Raw genomic sequence first — 18,648 nt, 5'->3', positions numbered from 1 at the left:
TAACTGTGGTGACACTGCCTCCTCAACACAGCTACCTTCTGTGGATATAGGTAGGTATCCTCAGGCTCCTTACTTGGAGATACCACTGATGTTCGCCAGTAGCTTCTGACCATCTAATCTCCAGAAGAAAGAGAAGTGTGTGGATGACCATCTCCCAGCTTAGAAAGCTCTTCCACAGTATAACCTCCCTTTCATCCTCACAACTGCCCTGTGAGGTAGATACAGCAGATAATAACTACACTGGTCCACATGTATCAGGCATTCACGATGGACCATGCTCTGTGTTCAGCATTTTCATAGGTGATCTCATTTAAACTCACCAAAATCCTATGAAATGGGCTCAGTCTTTCCATTTTACAGAAGAGAAAAATGGGGGCTCAGAGGGGTTAGAATTTGCCCCAGATCAAAGAGGTAGTAAGTAATAAATTCAGACCTCAGACTGACTCCAAAGCCACACTTTTAACCCTTCTTCAATATTGCCTCACAAAGCAAGTACATTTTTCCTCAGGTTATCATTCTGTCCTTTAAATTGAAGCCCAGAGAGGTAAAGTAACTTGTCCAAGGTCTCACAACCAGGAACTGGCCGAGCTGGAGTCCATAATTGGATCTTCTGGCTTTGAGGCTCTTGAGACCATGAGGCTTCAGCGACTGGGGCTGACAATACTCTAGACAATTATTTCCGCAGCAGGTTTGCTGGGCCAACTCTGCTCAGCTCAGAACAATAATTCTCTGACAGTTTTCAGGAAATTTCTGTTTTTCTGAATCCCAAGAACCATCAGTCAAGAAATCGGGGAGATAGGAAAAAGGATTATAATTCTCCTGGGAGAATTAATGCTTAACAATAAACAACCAGGCATTCCTGGTTTGAAGGAATCACTGACGTCAAGTAGAAAGCACGAGAAGGAAATGCTGACACATGGAGTCCAAGGTTAAGGTAGGCCTTTCTGGAACCTGGGATAGGCGCACATAGGAGAGAAGTGGTCATAATCTGATTAGTCTCTTTTGTAGCTGTTGCCATATTAGAAACATATGAATGGCCCTACCTGCTGTTAACAGTGAGCCATTCTAACAAGTTAAAATAAATATTAATCTGTTTACATGTATATCTTATCCTATGACTGATGTTCCAAGAAATAAAAAGTTTTAGAAACAAGTCCTTTGATTGGCAATTTCAACACATGATTCTATGTAGTGCAGTTAATTTTGCTGAAGGTTTAAACATTTTGTGATCTGAATACTACCCAATAATGTTCTCTGGTATTTTCTCATTTCTGAATATTTGCTGTAGCCTACAGTTCTTTGTAACTACTACTACATGTGTATTTCTTATTTATTAAAAAAAAAAAAATAGAAAGTTATGAAAAATACAGAATACCATGATTTCAGGAATTCCCAAGAGTTCCAATCTTTGAATCCCCAACTGTAGATTAATAACTGTTGGGAATTTAGAACTGGATGAAATTCCTAAGCAATTCAGTGGGATGGCAAACTGTGGAGAGGCCATCTTCCTTGGCCTCCAGGAAGGCTCCAAACAGGAGCTGGTCCTGGAGCAGAGCTTGGCTGGCCGACATCCCTCTAAAGGCAGAGGTCTGCAATGTCACTTCAGGGAACCAGGGGCTGAGCCGGCAGCATTGGCCCTGGCATGGAATTTCTACGATGTCTCAAGTTTCTTCTCAATGGTTGGTGCAAATGTTCATTTTCATTTCAGGGGGGATCTGCTTGCTTTAGTATAAAAAGTGTTTCATACAATTATCACGGAAAAATGGATTGCCCTTCATTCGTGTACCAGTGGGCGGGCTGTGGAGTCAGGCAGGCAGACCTGGGTCTGAATGCTGGTTCTGCCACATACTGGCTGTGGGACCTTGGGCTGGTCCCTTAACCTCTCTGAGACAGTTTCTCCTTCTGTAAAATGCTGATAATGAGAACACCAATGGCACAGAGATGCTGTGAAGACTGAATGAATCATATAAATCACAAAGCCTGGCACAGAGTAAGCCCTCCACAAGTGGGAGACGTGGTGATTTCCTAGCACGACAGGCCCAGCAGTGGAGTGGGCAAACACGAGCTTGCTTGCAGCCCTTGGAACCCCTCAGAGGGTCATTCGCCCCGGGCCTTCTCCAGCTGGGTCTGCTGGGGCCGGCTCAGGGCTGTGCCAGACGCTTCGGGTGTCCCCTCACCAGCCCGGGCCGCCTTCCCGGTTCCCACGCAGGCCCGCGGAGAGGCGGGCGCCAGGGTGGAAACGCTTCCCGCCCCCGTGGGCTCCCGGGGGACTGGCGAGGCTGGCACCCTCAGGAAGCCCTTGCTGCAGGTCCTCCGGCGATCGACGGAACCCACCCGCGGGCCTGGCATCGGTGGGCCTGCGGGGAGGCGTTAGGTAGTGGGTGGGGTCGGGGTGGTGGGCGTGTGGCGCAGGGTCTCCGCGGAGGCGTGGCCTCCCCGGGCCTCCGCGCGAGGCTGCTGGAGGCCCGGCGCCGACTGCGCACTCCGAGGCCTCTGGCTGCGACGCGTCCTCAGGCGTCGGATGTGGTCCGATTGTGCCCGAAGCCCTCCCCATTCTTGGGGGTGCCGTTGAGCCCGCTCTGCGCGAGAGTCGGTGGCGAGCTAGCTGGGTGCTGGGACCTTAGGTTCGGGGCAGGCTGGGGCCGCTCGCCCGCGATGTTCCCGCGGCGGCTCTGGAGCTGGGAAGCCCTTTGCGCCCTCAGGGGCACGGGTGGGTGGCTGGCTGGATCTTGGGGCGGCCAAGGGAAGCCTAAGGGGCTCGCCTTCCCTGGGGAGCCGGCTCACCTCCCCTTTCCCTGGGGGATCGTCCGGGGAGCCCTCGGGGTCTTGCTTCCTCCGCCGGGAGCTCTGGGGTCCGGCGGCGCCGCCGAACTGGGCCGGGCGTGGGTGCGGAGGCCCCTCCTGGGAAGGAGCCGCCTGAGGGGCTCTGTTTTCAGGCCTTTCTCGTGGAGGGCTCTCCTTGTCATCCTCACTCCCGAATCCTGCGGGGAGGAAAGAAGGATCTGTAGCGTATTTTCTTCTCCTCACGCACATTAAGACTAGAAGGACCCTGCCTCGGGAGTCCTAAATGGGACAACTTGGTACAAAGTCTTTACCAACGACCAAGTGCGGTATTTCCAACAGCAGGCAGAGCTTGAGGCTGAGTCCCTTGGGAGCTCAGTGTCTGAAATTTGACAGAGCCGGGCAGCTCTACAGTTACTTGCAGTGTGATTTGAGGCAACTTACATAACTTCTTACAGTTTCAGTTCGTTCAGCTGTAAGGTGGGGGGAAGAGTAGCGGAGCCACCGACCATCAGGAAGCGGGGGGGGGGGGGGGGCGGCACAGCAGCCTTATGTTTAGTTGGAAAGACCAGTATAAACCTGTACCTTACAGAAAACTTTTTTCAATTCTGTCACTGCCAAGGGAGGTCCAGGCCCCCTCTACTAACTCTATGTATACCTCTAGTGCTGAGTGTTGGTATCATATTATTTACCATTAAAATAACCAGGAGTCCTAGGAGGGTAGCTGATTCCATTTCTTGAAGCAAGAAAAATCAGGATGGGTCTACAAGCATCCTGCTGAGGTATTGAGCACCCCCTCCCCCCAAATACAACAATCGATATGCTTAAGGGAAATGTCTGGGAAAGGCTGTGAGACCATAAGCTACCCAAAAGTGGAGTTAATAATGTAAAGAAAAAGTAGTTTTACTAAGAATAGATACATATGATTCTGATTATTTTTATATTGTTTAAAGTCCTTAACCTTTTAGAGAATCATACTGAAATAATTCAGATGAGATTCTGAGATGTCTGAGATTTGCTTCAAAATAGTAGGAGAAAAGAGTCAGTGGCCGTGAGTTGTAATTGTTAAAGCTGAGTGGTGGGTTCCTGGAGATGCCAGATACATACTATTATATTTACTTTTGTATGTGTTTGAAATTCTCCATAATAAAAAGTTAAAAAAAAAAAAACCAAACACACAGAAGAAAGAGAGAGGAAGGAAGGAAGAGAAAAGTAGAAAAGGAGGGAGGGATGGGGTAGGGAGGGAGGGACTTAAAAGCCCCACAGGTAACAAGAAAAACTTTCCCATGAACAGGTGCTGGGGCTAATGACCAGCAGCTCAGGTTTGCCCCCTTAGAACTGTGCAAACTGGTCCCATATCTCCCGCCAGAACCTACAACCTCAGTTGATTCTTAGACAGTTTCCTTTTTCTTTCAGATCTAGTAGGATTATATAAACTCTAAAAAGTTCTAAAAATAATAACTGATAGAATTACTGAAACCCTAGAAAGGTATAAAAACTGGGACCTCATGATGGTGTCAGAATAAGGAAGAGTTAAATCCAGAGTTTTAGCACTTTTATGACCAGTTTTGATGGCCAGAGTTTTCATAAATTCTGTAATTACTGTATTTGTGTATGCTTAAAGCATATGAAATAGTCAGAAGAATCAGACAAACTGAATTTGTATTTGCAGTTTAAATTAGTTACAATAATTTAATTCGTTAAATTTGTAATCAAAGCCTAAATCCCCCATGGAAAAGAACAGCTTTCAAATTTTTCCTGTTTTTTTGGTAGAGTCTAATAAACTGAGCATTCCAGTACAGAAGGTAGTGGATGTTCCCTCCAGCCTAGAAGCCTCTCAAATATGAAATAATCTATCAGTGGGTTCTTACTTCACTTTAAAGGAGAAGATGCAGGTAAAACACTTGGCTCAGGGCCTGCAACAAAGGACGCTCTCACGTCCAATTCAGATGAGCCAATTTACTGGAAAAGGAAGAGGGTGGTAGCAGGAGCCAACATCAGAGAGACAGAGCAGAGAGGAGCTGTCACAGGCATGCTTGCTGCCTGGCTGATCTGATCAGGTGGTCATTCAGTCATTCAGCAAACACTAGGCAAAGACTAAAGGTCTCAAATCAGGGCACAGGCACTCGCTAATCTCCACATAAGTGGTTAGGAGCGTGGGCTTTGCATCAGATGTCATGAGTTTGAGTCGACTTAGCTTCTTTTTATCTTTGACCTTGGGCAAGTAGTATAAAATCACCAGGCCTCAGTTTCCTTGTCTGTCTGGTGGGGATAATAATCCCTACTTGACAGGGTTCCCTGAGGATTAAAAGAGATTATGTATGTATGTGAGTGAGTGTGTGTGTGCTGTTTTGTATATATACACACATTTGTATATATACACACAGTAATATCTATGTATATATGTGTGTCTGTATGTCTGATGTACACATAGATACATGTATTTAGATATAGGCACTGAATAACAGTGGCTGCTATTATGACTTAACATTGCTTTGAATTCAGGGTTTGCTCCTTGGAAGATCTGGGCTATTTACTTATGGATATGACCAAACAGATTAGATCCGACCAGTGGGAAAAATTTTTTTTCTGAGTATTAATTCTTCACCCTATTCAGATCAATTGATGGCCATTTTGTTTTGCATTTTCCCTAAATCATCAACAGATTTTTATAAACCAGTGAAGAATGTCAGAAAGAAGGGTTCTGGGAAAAAATGTCTCTATAGACAATAGCTAGTGCGGGCAAGTGGTTGGAAAGCACAGGGTGTGTCTGATCCTACTGGGATCGAGGCCACTGCTCATAAGTGTACAGGTTGTGCACTGCACAACTCTTGGAAGTGCTGTTCACTTCCTGGTAAACAGTGATCTGTATAAGGAAAGGGCACTTTTTAAAATTTTTTATTTGCTATTTCTTTGTGGGTATTTATTTTTTAATTTTTTTTGAGAGGGGAGGTAATTAGGTTTGTTTACTTATTTATTTGATGGAGGTACTGGGGGTTGAACCCAGGACCCTGTGCATGCTAAGCGCACACTCTACCACTGAGCTATAACCTCCCCCCAAGATCACCTTTTCCTAATTCATATAAAGCTGAGTAGTTGACTGTGGTCTCTCCAGAGAGAATGTCTACCACATTTTCTTATCTTTTGTGCCAGGCTAGGATCTAAGAAAGCTGTGGCAGAGAGGCAGCTTTCTCTCAAGGTTTGGGGCAAAGACAGGGATTCCTGGGTAATAGGCAGAACTCTAAAGATAAGCCCCTAAAACTCCTGCCCTTAGTTATGCAATCAAACACTAATCTAGGTACTGCAGTGAAGGGATTTTGGAGATGTAATTAAAGTTCCAAGTCAGCTGACGTTAAGATATGGTGATTATCACCCAATCGGGTAGCCTTTTAAAAGAGTTTTCTCCGGGTAGCAGAAGAGGAAGTCAGAGATGTGAAGCATGAGGGGGACTGAAGCCTGTGCTGGCTTGAAGATGAAGGGACCTATGTGCTGAGGAATGTGGTGGCCTCTGAAGTTCCCCCATTGACGGGAGCACAAAGACATCCCACACAGCCCAACATCACAAGGAACTGAATTTGGCCAACAACCTGAACTCACTTGGAATTGGATTCTTCCCCAGAACTTCTAGGTAAGCGCCCACCCCAGTCAACAATTTGACTTGGGCCTTATGAGACCCCAAGCTGAGAACCCAGCCAAGCCCGTAGGATCTGCCTGTAGGACTATGCGATAATAAATGGGTCTTGTTTTAAGCTGTTAAGTTTGGAGTCATTTGCTGTGGAGCAAGGATACATTTGGATTCATGAAAGCGCTCAGCTGGGGAGAATGTGGGTGTCCCTTCAGGAATCCCTGTCTCGCAGTGCTGGTGGGGAGAACCCATCCTCCCACTCCCTGGGTTTCCTTTATGCAGAGGGAGGACCACTGGTATCCAATCCTGCCTCTCCCCTCCTTCTGCCTTACACAGGAAAGAGAAATTCGGTGTCTGTATTCCAGTCCCTTGCTGTTTTTCCACTCAGGAGTGCACTTGCTGGGTAGAACTTGCGTTCTGCTTTACTCCTCTGTCTTCCAAGTTCTACAAGGGGAGGCCCGTCATGGTCCGGTGCTGCCAATGACGTGGATGGATAAATCATTAATTCTGGGATTTAGTAACATGGCCTAGAACTCAAGAAGAGGGGTGTAATTAATGGGCTCCCTCCTGTTCCCTTGACATACAGCCCTGGGAGAGCTGATCTAATCTGCTCACTTCTGAGGACCAGGAGGGGAACTGCACACAGGTTGACTCACTTGAGAAGATTGCCGCCTGCCCTTGAAGAGCCCTGTAGGTGAGGCTTCCTCTTCATGTCTTAACAGTAGGATGACTGGCTTCAAATATGTTTGATACTGTCTCTTATCAGCTGAATAATGTTCCCTCACCCACCAAAAAAATTCATGTGCCAAAGTCCTAACCCCTAGTACCTCAGAATGTGACTATGTTGTGAGACAGGGTCTTTAGAGAGGTAATGAAGTTAAAATAAGATGATTGAAGTGGGTTCTAATCCAACATGACTGGTGTCCCTGCAAGAAGAGGAGATTAAGACACAGACACACGATCGTGTGAAGACACGGGGAGAAGACGGCTGTCTACAAGCCGGGAGAGAGGTCTCAGAAGAAACCAGCCCTGCTGACACTTTGATCTCCAACCTCAAGTCTCTAGAACTGTGAGAAAATAAATTTTTGTTGTTTGAGGCACCAGTCTGTGGCACTTTGTTACGGCAGCCCTGGCCATTCAGGAGGAAACTGCTGTCTTACAGCGCCTGCCTCTGTTTGAGAGAACCTACAGTCCTGTTCTGAGTGGTGAGAGTCAGTAAAATCATGAACAGCTACAGAAAAGCTAACAGCCCATCTAAGGGGACTTGGAAACCAGAGGCGAGAAGACCAAGCCGGGTCCCTGAATGAAATGGCTCCAACTGAAGTAAAACTGATTGAGGAGAACTGTTAAAAGAGAGGTTATAAGAACTCAAACCTCTCTGTCACGTCTTCCAATCCTGTTCCTTCCAAGTCCCTGACCATCCAGCCGAACCGTTAGCAACTGCCCATGAGTTAGTGTAGGTCTCACGTCAGACGTAGTGAACAGCCAGGGGCTCAAAGTGCTGTCCGCTGTCAGGACTGTTCTTCACCCCAGTCCTTCGGGTTCACCAGGGCCCACGGCCAGGACATAACAGCCTGTCAGACAGACTCACCTGTTCACAGGTGTGAGTCTTCATCAGTCAGCTGGGTGTAAGGGACACCCCCAGGTGGCCATAGCAAGTGACTGAGGGAAAGAAGACCGTGCAACCAGAGCCACCTGCTCCTGTAAATGGCTTGTATCTTCTGGGCCTTTCCAAGCCTGCTCTCTTATATCGGGTGATGACAGATCGCCGCTGTGCACACCCCATCTTGGGGATGGGTTGGTCAGAAAACGCCCCATTCGTGATGAGAAGCTCAGATTGCATGGTCACCGGATGTCCCCTGGTTAGGTGTTCAGTCCCTAAGTTCCAACAGCAAGCCAGAAGCTGTTTCTCAAAAGTAGAATAGTTGTCTATAGAAAAGAGCCTAAAAATTCTCTGGGTCTGTGCTTTGATTCTGCTCTTGGTGCTTGCTAGCCTGTCACTGGCTCCGCTGGACCGTCGGTACCAACAGACAGGGCAGCTGTGCTGCAGCCTGAACATGTCACAGAGCCTTCTCTTGCTCTGGTCCCTCTCAAAACTGGTACCTCACTGGTGACCCTATTGATGAGATACACTGCCTCCAAAATCCAAATAGGGCTACCAAGCATTGTTCCTCTTTTGGAGGGAGCAGGTTGTATGAGATGCAACTTGCCTTTCACCTTGGAGGACATATCTTTATGTTCCGTGCTCTAGGCCTCGGAATGCCCAGAAACCTCACTGAAGTGGTGGCATGAATCTCTGCACCTCTCCCAGGGGTGTGGTATTTTTTTTTACTGGTGTGTTGTCTTTGTAGGGAGAGGCAAGTTCCAGGGGCTTTCACTTAGCCCTTCCTGCCATGTTGGTCCCAAGTCTGTGGGTCAGAGAGCCTAGATGGGGATTCTGCCACTACGACGGTTTTCAGTTTACTGTCTCTCAGCTCCAAATTCAGGTTCTAGAGTCCGCTCTGCGTTTCTCCTTGCATTGAGTGTGATGCTACACTTTTGTCAGTAGAGGGCGCTCGAGGGACGTTGAAAGAGGAAGGAGCTGCTCTTCCCGATTATGGTCTTCCTGAGGTTCATTTTTCTTGCTCTTGCACAATTTTGCAGTGGTACATGTACCTGGGCACATCCGGTGGTTCCCTGACTCAGACTGTGTGTGAGAGAGAAGTCCTCTGAGGAGCTCACAGCCCCCAGCTGGTAGCCACCTTGCCACACCCTCTCTACCACCATGTGGACACCACAAACCCCAGACCACACGCTGCCTTTGCATTGAGTGGACTCCTGACACTTGGATGCCTTTTGCACACCACCAGTCTTAACCCTCATGCAGCTTTCCCTAACACTGATCTCCTGCCGAGCAAGCTTTCTCCAACACTTGACTTCGGTAGCAGTCTGGTTTTCTCCAGCACTGTGCTCTTACCAAGTGCACTTTCTCTAATGTCAACAGTGCTTGATTCCTTTATTGGTGCAGCTTTCGCCAGCATTGGGCTCTGAGTGTGCGCGCTCCAGCCCTTGACTCCGTAATGGCATGACTTTTCACAGTGCTTGATCCTTGTACTGACAAAGCTCTCTCGAGCACTGGGTTCCTATAAAGAACACTTCCTACAGTCTTGGTTCCAGCAGTGCTCAGTGATTAGCAGCTTCACCTGACCCCCCAGAGGGCATATTTCTAGGAAGTCCCACTGGTGAGGCAGTCAGTGACTTCTCTGCCATGCCCTTTCAAATGAAATCTGGCTCTCAGCCTGGTGGGAGAGGACTCTTCCTTGGGCTCTCCATCTCAGTCCAAGGGATAGTAGCTGATCTTAATACCTCTACTTCGGTGTTCTTTTTTTTCAAAAATTAATTTATTTTATTTTATTTTGGGGGGGGAGGGAAGGGAGGTAATTAGGTTTACTTATTTATTTTTAGAGGAGGTACTGGGGATTGAACCCAGGACCTCGTGCAAGCGCTCTACCACTTGAGCTGTACCCTCCCCTACTACTCTGGTGTTCTTTAGAACTGTCTTTGGCTTTCATTAACCATTTCCCTATTATTCTAATCCCCTATTAATAATTCCTTTTTTAAGGTTTTATTTATTTTTGCTTTTTTGGGGTACATATATATTTTTTATTGAAGTATAGTTAGTTCACAATGTTGTGTCAATTCCTATTAATAATTCTTTGTTAAACTTTCCCATTGTGGCTTCTGTCCCCTGGGTGCACCTTGACTGAAATAATAATTGGTACTGGAGTAAGATCCAGGAGAAAGACCCACAAAGATGGAATTTTGCAATTTATATGGTCACACCCTTGAGTTTGAGCACAGTACTGAACTCCTAGCCAATGGTTGTAATGGAATGCCAGCAATCCATGGTATGCAGTGGCATCACAGTTAATCAAACTGTCACCTGTGGCTAATTGTGATGAGGTGCCAACTGAAGCAGATGCCTTGGGAGCCCAAATGGCTGCTACCCTTGACTCCTATGGCAATAGTAATGACTAATGACTGTGGTGTAGCATGGATTCTTTGCAGGGCACTTGAGTGATTACAGAGAGAAAATGACAAATTCAGTTCTATTAACTCCCAGCACAAGTCAAAATCTGAGAACCAGGATGCTTTCATAACAGTCCTAAAACAATCTTTTACTTATTGTAGACTCACGGCTGACATCGCTAAACGTCAACACAAAATTTAATTGCGTAGTTGCTGATTTATAATGACAGTTGAATTCAGTCTTACCAAATTTGTCATGGGAAAACTAGGGCATTGATCAGGAAAGAATACGGTTCAGAAATCTGAATGGTGCATCAGGTTGGAATCAGAAGAAGCAGGCAATATGGAACTCCCAAGTCATCCTGAGTCTCTCTTGCCAGTGGAAGTAGCTTGCTCTCCTGTATCTAAAAAGGCTAGTTTTTCTCTGTCTGAAAACCCTGTAATAACCTCATCTGGGGCAAATGCCTTGAAGCAGGTTGCTTATTCTACTCAAAATTCACCCTGCTGCCTCTAAGCCTTTAACTAAGGTCAGATCTCAACACTCACTTCAGGGGGACAGGTACACACCATGATCCAGGAAGAAATATCTTACACATCAAAAGAATTGCAATATGTGGCTAATATGTTGGCAGAAACCTAGGGAGTGTGTGAGAATGGATTCTAAGGGTATTAGATCAATGAGGGTAGAATATAACACTAGATAGGGCCAAATTAATCTGTACAGGTGTATTTACTAAAGATTCCAGATTTAAATGTGCTAACTCATGCACCTGAATTTGGCACTACTTGGTTAGTTGAGTGAGATTTGGATTTGATAGTGGTATATAATTAGTGAAGTTAGGATGCCAGAGTTTTCTTGGCAATACATAGAAGAGGGAATCCAAAGGCTTAGGGTGGTAGACTGGATTTATCATATGTAATCTGTCAACTATATTCTGTGAGAAGACCCAGAAGACACTTCCTTTGCTAAGACATGGAAGGGAGCACCTCCACCCTTGAAGATCTCTCTGGTTATTCTCCTTTGTAGGCCAGGTACGGCTGTAGGGGATATCACCATTTATTTGGATTCCCTGACCTCAGTGGGTATGATGGGATCTAGACAAGGTGGATACATCAACTGCACAGGGCAGCAGGAACCACCAGGCAATCTGGTTTCTTCGCTAGCAGAGGTCGTTGGCAATGGTAATTGATCACAATGTCCCTAGGAATGAAATAGATGGGAAAGCTCCACCACTATTGTTGGATTTGTTTCCTTCTTGATCTTCTGTCTAGTTATTTCATCCACTATTGAAAGTACAGTATTGACGTCTCCAACTATTGTTGCTTCACTGTCTATTTCTCCCCTTAATTCCATCAGTTTTTCTTTCATGTACTTTGGGGTTGTTTTTAGGTATACGTGTGTTTATAATTATGTCTTCTAGATGGATCAACATTTTTATCATTATAAAATGTCTTTCGGGTGGAGGGTATAGCTCAGTGGTAGAGAACATGCTTGGTATGTACTAGGTCCTGGGTTCAATCCCCAGTGCCTCCACTAAGGGGAGAGGAAAAAATGTCTTTTGTCTCTAGTAATGAATTTTGTCTTAAATTCTGTTTTGTCTGGTAATTAATATAGCCACTCCTCATCTCTTACAGTTACTTTTGCAGTAGCATATCTTTTTCTATCCTTTACTTTCAACCTACTTATGTCACTGATCATAAAGACAGCATGTAGTTGGATCAGGCTGGGTTTTTAAAATCCATTCTGCCAATTATCTTTTGACTGCAGTGTTTAGTCCATTTACATTTAATGTAATTGCTAATAGATAGGATTTACACTTAACACTTTGCTATTTGTCATTTATATGTATTTTCTTTTTTGTCCATTTCTCCACTACTGCTTTCTTTTGTGTTAAATACTTTGTAGCATTCCATTTTAATTTCGTTGTTGTTTCTTTTATTCTATTTGAGTTACTTTTTTAGTAGTTTCCCTGGGAATTACAATTAACATAGTGAAAACAATCTAGTTCATGTTAATGCCAACTTAATTTCAGTAGTATATAAAAACTTGCTCCTATATAGCTCCCTTCTCTCATTCTTCCTTTGTGTTATTCTTGTCATGCAAGTTACATCTTTATTTATTATAAGCCCATAAACAGTATTACAATTATTGCTTTTTGCAGTTGTCTTTAAAACATATAAAATAAAAATTATAAACAAAATATATTTATACTCTCTTTTCTATGTACTTTATTGATGTTCTTTATTTCTTCATGTGGATTTGAGTTACCGTCTAGTCTTTTCATGTCACCCTTAAGGACTCCCTCTGTATTTCTTGTAGGGCAGGTTTGCTAGGAACAAACTCTCTCCATTTTTGTTTATCTGAAAATGTCTTAATTTCTCCTTTACTTTTATTTCTTTCTCCTTTACTTTTTGAAGGATTGTTTTGCTAGATATAGATTCCTTGGTTGATAGTTTTGTTTTTTCAGCACTTTGAATATCTCACTGCCTTTTGGCCTCCATAGTTTCTGATAAGAAGTTAGCTAGTCATCTTACAGAAGATTTCTTCTACATGATTATTTTCTTTTTCTCTTGCTGTTTTCAGTATTCTGTCTTTCAACAGTTTGATTATGATATGTCCAGATGTGAATCTCTTTCAGTTTATCCTACTTTGAGCTTCTTGGATGTATACATTACTTTTTAAAAATCAAATTTGGGAAAACTGTTTCTTCAAATATTGTTTCTGCCCCTTTCTCTTCTCTCCTTCTGGGACTCTCATTATATGTATATCAGCACACTTGATGGTGTCCCACGGGTCTCTGGGGGCGCTATTCATTTTTCTTCATTCTTTTTTCTTTCTATTCCTCAGACTGAGTAATCTCCACTGATCTGTCTTCAGGTGTGTTCATTCTTTCTTCTGTCAAGTCAAATCTGATATTAAGCCCTGTTAGTGAATTTTTCATTTCCTTTATTGTACTTTTGTCCTTATTGAGCCCCAGAATTTCTATTTGATATACATGTATGTGTGTGAACATTTTTAACATAAATATAAAATTTCTGTGTTTATTAATATTCTACATTTGGTGAAACATCTTTCTTGTACTTTCTTTTGATTCTTTGGACATTGGTTTCCCTTTAGTTGTTTGAATATATTTATAATAGCTGATTTAAAGACTTTGGTAACTTCCTCAAGCACAGTTTCTTTGAGTCATTTTTTTTTCCTTTTGGATGGGCCATACTTTCCTGTTTCTTTGCATGTCTCATAATTTTGTTGTTTTTGACAGTGACATCTTAAATATTATAATGTGACAACTCCGAAAACCAGATTCCACCCCTCCTTAGGCTTTGTTGTTGTTATTGCTGCCATTTGTTTAGGAACTTTCCTAGACTAACTCTGTAAAGACTGTACTCTTTGTGCATGGCCATTGAAGTCTGTGCTCAATTAGCCTGCTTAGTGGTCAGCTAATGACTGGACAGAGATTTCCTTTAACCAGTACATTTCCTAGCCTTTTCTGAGGGGCTCTGTGCATGTGTGCACGTGTGTGTGTGCGCGTGCACAACACTGCTTTAACTTCCACTTCCTGCTTGCAGAGAGCATCAAGGTCAACTCGAGGTGAGAGGTTAGGGTCTTCTCAGGTCTTTCCTGGACATGCATGCTTGTGACCTTCTCTGGATTCCGAGGAATGTATCAGAACTTTTCAAAGTCTTCTATGACTATTTCACTCCCTAGTTTTTCTTTTTAAGTTTTTTTGGGTTTGTTTTGGTTTGGTTTTGGTCTAGCCTCTTGTTACTTCCAGCTGGTATCACCAACCCAGGCAGCTGTGATATTAAACAATTGCCACTGATTGTTTTCAACTAGGGAGCGTTCAACATATCCCTAGGGATATGGCTGTTAGCATAGGGAGAGTTCTAAGTCAGATCAAATAGAGACAAATCCTGGGAATAGAGCTTTGCAGAGAGCTACCAAATAGCGACACTCCTCTGGGAATGGAGCTATTGTAGAGATTCAAACCTGTTCTTCCCCCTCGTAAGCACTGGTTTTCACAACTTCTTCAGTTATGAGGCTTTTATTTTACAAGGTTTCTGTGGACCTGGGGAGAGGAGAATGGGACTAGAGCAAGTTAAAACTCCACAAAGTTCACTGTTCCCACTAAGACACAGCTATTTTTCTTGACTAAATGCTCCCTGGATGGTACATAGCCTTTAGCTAATTTTCAGAGTTCTGAAAAAGCTTATTTTCACCATTTTCGCAAGAGTTCTTGTTGTTTTTATGGAGAAGTGAATTTTCAGAGGTCCTTACTCACACCATTCTGGAAGTGTTTCTCTTCTGCTTGATCTACACAACCGGAGAAACTGTAGGGCTGGTAGCCAAAATTCTGACTTGAGTTGTCTCAGAGAATCATAGCCTCTCACTAGTTCCCAGACCCAAGTCAATCATAGACCCAGAGCCCCTTAATTGGAGGTGATGCTGAAGCTTCTTGAGGAAGGACCCTGCACCATTGCTGCAAGAACTCATCATAAATCATCCTCTAAGCCTTCCCTAAAGGGACCTGTGGCCATTTACTTTTTGTGCATTGGGGAAAGGAAATATGCAGACCTTTCATGGGTTATTAGACATTGGCCCTAATAGATGCATTCCTGGGGACCCAAAATGGCCCACCAATCAATAGGGGCTTACAGCAGCCAGGTGATAGATGGAATCTTAACTCTAGGCCAGTTCAGCAGGCCTGCATTTATTTCTGTACTTCAGAAATAACTGTAGTTACTTCTTCAATGCCTGAATTTATCATTAAAATAGACATACTTGGTAATCGGCATAGTCACTAATGAGACACTCAGAAATACAGGAGGCAATTTTACAACACGTCAAAAATATAAGGGAAAGGAAGTCATACTATGAAAAGTAAATTTGAAGGACAAATCCAGACGACGTAACACATGAATAATAGGAGTTCCAAAAGAAAAGTAACAGGTGGAGAGAGAAATTTGAGTCTAAAGATTAAAGGACTCACATGAATAAAGATAAGCATCTAGACATATCTGATGAAATTCCTGAATTTCAGAGATAGAAAAAAATTTTTGCAAGCTTCCAGACAGAAAGACTAGGTTACTTATAAAGGAACAAGAATTGGACTAGTTTAACCCCACGCACCTGCAATCCTGTAAGCTAGGAGATAGTAGAACACAGCCACTAAGAGAAAAGGAATGCTCCCTCCTTTGATTCTCCAAGAATCAAAACCAGCCATTGTGTCACTTCTCAACCAGGGCAAAAGAAAGACATCTTCTGGCATACGCAATTCAGTGCCTGGCCCCTGTGCGTGCCCGATCTCAGGGAAGTACTAAGGAACTCCTCTCAACAGTGACTAAAGAGCTCATGATAGTGGAAGATGAAGAGACAGGGGAGCAGAGGTGAGCAATGAATCTTGCAATATTGCAATAATATTTAATTTGGTTTAGATAGTAGGAGATAGACTGGGAATTTGTGCTTTAAATGTTAAGTAAGGATTCTTCTGCAGAAGTGATGAACATGAATGGAAAACCTAGTAATACACTAGAACAACAACAAAAACAAAAAACCCTGTAAGCTTAGTAAAACTCCAGGAATGGGGAGAGTGGGGAAGTTAAAAGCATTCTAAAGGTATCATCTTTCAGGAGGTTGTGAGGGAGTAGGCAAGTAAAACATTTTGGTGAAGGAATAGGATTATCACCATGTACTGATAACAATCTAAGAATAATTATGATTGGTAGGAAAGAAAAGATGGGGGAGGGTATAGAGCGTATGCTTAGCATCCACAAGATCCTGGGTTCAATCCCCAATACCTCCTCTAAAAAGAAATAAATAAGTAAACCTAATTACCCACCACCAAAAGAAAAGATAAGCACAGCTTAATAAAGGGGGAGGGTGGATAGTAATAAATAGAAACTTTACCAAGTCGATAAAAGTTAAAAATAAAAAAAAAAAGCAAATAAGAAAACATTAATGAAAAATAAATAGTAAATGTAAAATAAAGGAGAAAGAAAAAAGTATATTGGTTATTACAATAAATCCGAACAGGATGATTAACCTATTATAAGACGGAACCTGTCAGACTAAGTGACTTTTAAATCTAGCTATAAGCAATTTATAGGAAACACATACAATAATGTGACAAAAATGTTTCAAATAAATGGACAATAATTTTTAGGCAAATGCAAACAAAAAACAAGATTGAGGGGAGGGCTTTTGCCAAGATTCTGGCAAAAAAGTTTATTTCTGGTTTGGGATGGTGGTTATAAGAGTATTTTGTTTTATAATATCACAAATCTATTTCTCTTTGAATGTCTACACATGTGGATGGTATTTTGTAACTCTGATAGGCAGAATAATGGCCCTCGCTCTGATGTCCTAAAATGTCCACACCCTAATCCCCAGAACCTGTGAATCTGTTACATTTCGTGGCAGAAGGGACATTGCAGAGGTGATTAAATTAAAGACCTTGGGACCCGGAGTTTATCCTGGATTATCCAGGGGTCCAGCAGAATCACACGAGTCCTTAAAATTGGGAAACTTGTTCTGGTTCTGAGCAGAGGGAGATGTAACTGTGGAAGAATGGTCAGAGAAAGGTGACACTGTTGCTCAGAAGGTGGAGGAAGGGGACCACGAACCAAGGAATCTGGAGTCCCTCCAGAAGTTGCTGGAAAAGGCAAGGAAATGGAGTCTCCCCTAGAGCCTCACAGCCCTCCCTACACCTTGATTTTTTTTTTTTTTTGAGGGGGGAGGTAATTAGGCTTGTTTGTTTATTTATTTATTTGATGGAGGTACTGGGGATTGAACCCAGGACCTCGTGCATGCTAAGCACGCACTCTACCACTGAGCTATACTCTGCTCCCCCTACACCTTGGTTTTAGCCCAGTGAGACCCATGTTGGATTTCTGACCTACAGAATTATAAGATAATAAATCTCTGTTGTTCTGAGCCACTGAATTTGTGGTAATTTGCTACAACAATAGAATACTGATATGAGAACAACAGAAAAGATTTTAAAATTGTGCCTTCCTGTTATGACCACTGCTTCATCTTCGTTTTCTTCTCAGCTTCACTCTCAAACTAACCCGCACAGTTTTCTCATTGGCCATGGCTTTGTGAGTCAACAGTCATGGGGAGGGAACTAATGGAAAGAGCACTGAGCTTGAAGATAAGGAACCAAAGTTGCAGTTCTAGCTTTGCACTAACTTCCTGTGTGACTATGAGCAATTGCTTTCCCTCTCTGAGCCATTAACTATTGTAATTAATAATTATAAATTGAACAAAATATTTAGTTAGGAGTTGTTCAGGGGTATAATCCTTCCCCAATCACAAAGTCTACTTATCCAAAACTCTTTAACTATGTGAATTTACTTCTTTCTGTTCAACTTATAGGCAACACTGAGGATTTCAGGTCCAGGTTATATAAATTTCAAATCATTCCTTGTAATGACCTCAGGACTTGGAGTTGTAAAATTAAAAAGGCAGCAAAGGTGGGAGGGTATAGCTCAGTGGTAGAGTGGGACCATACACCTGGTCCTGGGTTCAATCCCCAGTACCTCCATTAAAAGTAAATTAATAAACCTAATTATCTACCTGGCACACCTCCCACCCTCCCCAAAAAGCAACAAACATCCCAAAATAACTCTTGGATAAAAAATCCTAAAACATTTCAAGAAAATAAGGAAGGGCAGAAGAAAACTAAAACAAATAAAGTTTTATAAAATAACACACAAAAAAGGAAGGTTATGTAGAATACCTATTAACAGAGGAAGTAGTTTTAAATTATTTAAAATGTCACTTATTGCGTTATTTGATGACTTTCAGTAAAAGGAAAACAATGTGTAGGATTTCTCCTACATTTATATATCCCATCTGGCTGCAGAGTGCTTATGGTGGAGCCTCACAGACACCTGGGATATTGGTCACACCCTTTGAGACCCATGGAACTCATGGGGACTCTGGAACACCTTGCTCCTTACAAGAGGCACAGTCACTCCCAGCACAGTGACCCTACCACGCAGACTACTGATAAGGGTTCTTATGGTCTCTGCTGTTTCAGTGCACTTTTTCTGGGTCTGGCTTTCAAACTTTCCAAAAGATTAGATCTGATCAGCTGGACAGCCAGCCAGTTAGGCAGTATTTCCAGGCCCAAACACCTCCCAGGCCACCAGGCCAGCCTACAGGAGTCCACTGGCATTCTGGGCATGACCTCTGCTATGTCTGCTGCCTGCTAACTGCATGCCTGTGC

The 18,648-nt window shown here is 43.4% G+C and overlaps 1 long non-coding RNA gene across 1 annotated transcript; it reads left to right on the top strand.

The window, feature by feature from the left end:
* The first annotated feature begins 2,000 nt into the window (after window positions 1-2,000).
* LOC123613469 (uncharacterized) lies at window positions 2,001-8,513 on the top strand. The gene is made up of 3 exons (XR_006720825.2): window positions 2,001-2,351; window positions 6,197-6,409; window positions 6,993-8,513. It is a non-coding gene; the product is annotated as an uncharacterized LOC123613469 (long non-coding RNA).
* Window positions 8,514-18,648: the final 10,135 nt, after the last annotated feature.

The sequence above is a fragment of the Camelus bactrianus genome, chromosome 18 (assembly GCF_048773025.1).
Source record: "Camelus bactrianus isolate YW-2024 breed Bactrian camel chromosome 18, ASM4877302v1, whole genome shotgun sequence".
Classification (NCBI taxonomy): Eukaryota; Metazoa; Chordata; class Mammalia; order Artiodactyla; family Camelidae; genus Camelus; species Camelus bactrianus.
The sequence above is the reverse complement of the archived record's forward strand: the minus strand, read 5'-3'. Positions and strand labels throughout refer to the sequence as shown.